The 3,958-nt window shown below is 33.1% G+C and overlaps 1 long non-coding RNA gene across 1 annotated transcript; it reads left to right on the forward strand.

The window, feature by feature from the left end:
* Positions 1-1,030: 1,030 nt before the first annotated feature.
* On the forward strand, positions 1,031-3,716 carry LOC147503892 (uncharacterized). Its single transcript, XR_015220290.1, has 4 exons — positions 1,031-1,241; positions 2,381-2,547; positions 2,711-2,811; positions 3,371-3,716. It is a non-coding gene; the product is annotated as an uncharacterized LOC147503892 (long non-coding RNA).
* The last annotated feature ends 242 nt before the right edge of the window (positions 3,717-3,958 follow it).

Consider the following 3,958-nt stretch of genomic DNA (forward strand, 5'->3'; position numbering starts at 1 on the left):
TTTGTCTCAAATCCTGCACCCTGAAATCATAATTCTTCTCAGGTAATTTAAATAAAATGCTTTCTCTTTTGAAATTCATCTTAATCCATCGCTAGAAGGTATTATTATTATTATAGTACTCTCTTTTTGCAATTTAAGAGAAGCTCTTCATCAGTTCTTATTTCCCCAAGACTCATGAAGACATGAACAGTCACAACCATTTTTTTCTTCTCTCTCTCATGAAATAGACGATGAGTTTTTAAACCCAAAGGCCTCATGTCTTCTATTTTTTACCATCAAAGGTTTTCCACAAACTCATGCGAGTATTTTTCTTAGCAAATTAATTATTAGTCTTATTTCTATTTTGACTATTTTTGTATCTATTGAAACTACTGATTTATGGAATTTTCTTTACTTCCATATTAGAATGATTACAAGGTTGCTAGAGAACTGATGGGAGCAATGGACGTTGTGAAAAATATAGTTCATCACGGATGATTCAATTTTCTCTAAATCATTTAACTATTCAAGGATGATTCAGTGCCACAAAATTGACAATTGCTTTATGGGGTGCTTTAACCGATGAGTTTCCAGTCAATCTTTTGACACAAGAAAATGTGATTGTCATTGCAACTTCACTTGATGCAAGAGATTTCCAAGGTATATATTTATTCCACCTTTATATTATCGGTATCTTATTTTTTACTCCACGAAGCAAAATAATGCATATATCATGTCTAAATACTATGTTGTAGGAAAATTTTCTCTTTCATCGCTTAGTGGAACAAAGGTCTACATAGATTTAGACACCCAGGATGTTATCGACTATAAAAATAGGTTAGTGTATCATCTTATCTTTCGTTTTTATCATATTGCCTCCTGACCATGTCATGCGTTACAATATTTGTCATTCTTAATTATATAGTTTGGGAGATATCAAACTACAAATAGAAAAGCAATATTCACGTACTTTTTCACTCCTCTCTTTCAGTTTCTGTTTTAACAATTTCTTGGTCTTTGTTTAGGGAACACTTATCAAATGAAAGATTTCATTTCAGGTGATGTGTAAATTTTTCTCTTTCTTTTTGTTTTTCTTGACCAAGTGAGATTCAATTAGATGTGCAACTTCATCTGATGTGTAAACTTTTCCTTTTGTTTTGGTATCTTGTAAGATGCTTAATGCTCTTGAAATCATTGACACATGTCCTTTTACTAAGATCAACAGATGGGTAGAATGGCTGAAATTTAGTCTTCAAAATCAGGTATCATGTTATTAATATCAATGCTAAATATCTAAGTTTTTTATGTCCATAGCGTAATACTCCTAGATAGGTATCAGAAATTTGAACAAATAAATGTTGAGAATAAGAGCGTGTATGAATTTTTTTTTTTTGGTTTTTAGCAAACCAATTCTACGGTTAGATATCTGAGTGCTTTATATGCAATGCTATCTTTTATTTAAGAACATAACTTATCTAAGAAAATAGTATATCCACCTCTTTAAACTATTCACACTAGAGTGTCGGTATGGGAATTTAATCAAAGAGAAGGTGTCCTTGATTTTTAATATTTTTGCAGTAAGGGGTTTTGGTGTCTACAGTAAGGTAATAATAGATGTTTAGTTGCTCCGTCCATTATGTTTCATCTCTACTCATAGACTATAGATAGCATGGAATTCATCTTCCCCACACCTAATGGTTTCCACAGTAACCGACTTATGTATACTTTTATATATATGGCAATAACTTGCCTAATTGACACAACCTTCACAATACCCTTCCTTTTCGATTAGTGCTCTTTTCAAGTAAATAATTAAGGTATGGCATTTTCTTATCTGTTAGTTTGATGCAGTTTTTACAATTTCTTCTTTGTTTTCTTTTATAGGGTCATTTTTTCTATTAAATCTTGGTTGTTAACTTATGGACACAGTACTGTTAGCTTCAAAATGTATGTGTCATATATGCTTAATTGTGCTTCTTTCATGAAACTGAGCGTGCCTATTGGCCACTACTACACTTTGAGTTCTACCATGGAAATTTTGTGTGGGCACTCTAAATAAATGCACAATGCTGATTCAGATTGCCCAACATGTACATTATGTGGGATAGATGGACTATCATTCAAGTGTTTGGAGATTGAGTGGCTCAACTGAAATCAGAAGTTCCAATTCAGTGCAACCAAATGTATGAGCATACCTCCATGCCGTTCTTGGAGAACATGGAATCGTTCCGCAGGTCTTAGGTTTTCATATGTCATGTAACTCACATAAAGCATACTAAATATAGAAAAAACTTAGCTGCTCCTGTGTTAGCCATTTATGCTTAGCATTTGCATAATTTAATCAACAGCAACACCTTCTTTTATTAAGTTTTTTTTATCAATATTTTTTAATATCTTATAGGTACAACTTGAAATGGCAATGTATGATTACCAAGACCCTTCTAAACTTCGCTCAGGAAAAGACTATTAGAAAGTAAGGGTTCGTATTACAAGGATAATGTGGAAGCAATTAACTTGAAGAAAAAGAATGAGATCATTAGCAAAGACTTTTGACTGCTGGATACTAAGGTAATGGAAATGATTTATAGTATTTGTTTTTCAAAAATTAAAAATCGTATTAAACTATGCATAACTAACAATTGTAATATTTCTGTGAGTGCACGTTTTATAGGTTTTAAGTTCCTTCTGCTAGGACATTGTAAACGACAATTTGACGTTGGTTATTTTGTAGTTGGATTTGTAGATTTTGTCGAACAAATACGCTTAGAGGGAGATGAGAAGAGGAAGCATTGTTGGAATGTGAAATAATTGGTTCTGACAAGTCTACTTTAGGTGAGTTTGGTGGAAATGCTTTATTTTATGAATATAAGATAGGGAATTAGTACTGAGCAATGCTTTATGAATTGGATTTCTTTTATATTTCCACCCTCTTCTAGAATCATAACAATTAAAAGTGTGTGGTATCCTCACATTCACTTCCTATTTACTGTATTGGTTATGTTGGAGGATATTTAATTTAACTTTATCACTGTGTATGCACTTTTAACTGAAACAAAAGCAAGAAGGTTTAGTGGCAAAACAAAAATGGTTATTTAATTGTGAAAAGCTAGACATGGAAGAGAACCTTTAAATAAAATTCTAGAAAAATCTGTTTGTTTCTTCAGAGGGGGAATAAACTGTGGAATCAAGTGCTAGAAAGAGGATGGTAGTTGCCCACACAATCCTTATTTTTACTTGCAATTGTAGCTTCTTCTTTTTAAGAGATTTTGCTTTGCAGTTTGTTCTCGCACCTGCTCCATGTTCTTTTGGAATCAAATCTTGGGTTAAAAAGTGAGAACTGATTGAAGTGATTTACCCACATTTTGTTGTTATCCTTGGCAATTTACTCTAGCTAGAGAATGCATATGAATACACCCTCAAGGAAGAACAACTAAATTTAGTAGAGATGGAGGAGTGCGCCAGGTTGGTGTGAGGCCAGTTTTAAGAGACAAACAATACAAGGGACAACTGCCTTGCGCCCTTGCAGAAATTCAAATGGCTTAAGGCAACAAGAACTATGCAAAAGTTATGTTGAATTCAGTATGCAGAAGCCAAGATATCGGCAAATACAACAACCGCATATATAGTTCTCCAGAATGACTCCTTGGACTGTAGATAATTCAGGGAGCGGAGTAGATTGTTGTTACCACCCTCCCTAACAATTTTGTACATCCTTTTGATATTAATATAATTATAGTATACCCAGCAACAAAAGGAAAAGGGATATTTGGTGTTTTTTTTAAGTGTAATTGCGGTCCTTGGGTTCTGGCTGAGAATATTTATTTTACTATTGCGGTTACAGAAAAAACTTGGGAAACATACCCTTTGAATTTCTACATAAAGACCACGTAAAGCAAAAACAACCGAGGATTGACTTCCTTATCTATTTTATATTTTAATTTGTTAAATGGACTTATCTAATGCTTCAAAGCCATCTAAG

The sequence above is a fragment of the Coptis chinensis genome, chromosome 4 (genome assembly GCF_015680905.1).
Source record: "Coptis chinensis isolate HL-2020 chromosome 4, ASM1568090v1, whole genome shotgun sequence".
In the NCBI taxonomy this organism is placed as follows: domain Eukaryota; kingdom Viridiplantae; phylum Streptophyta; class Magnoliopsida; order Ranunculales; family Ranunculaceae; genus Coptis; species Coptis chinensis.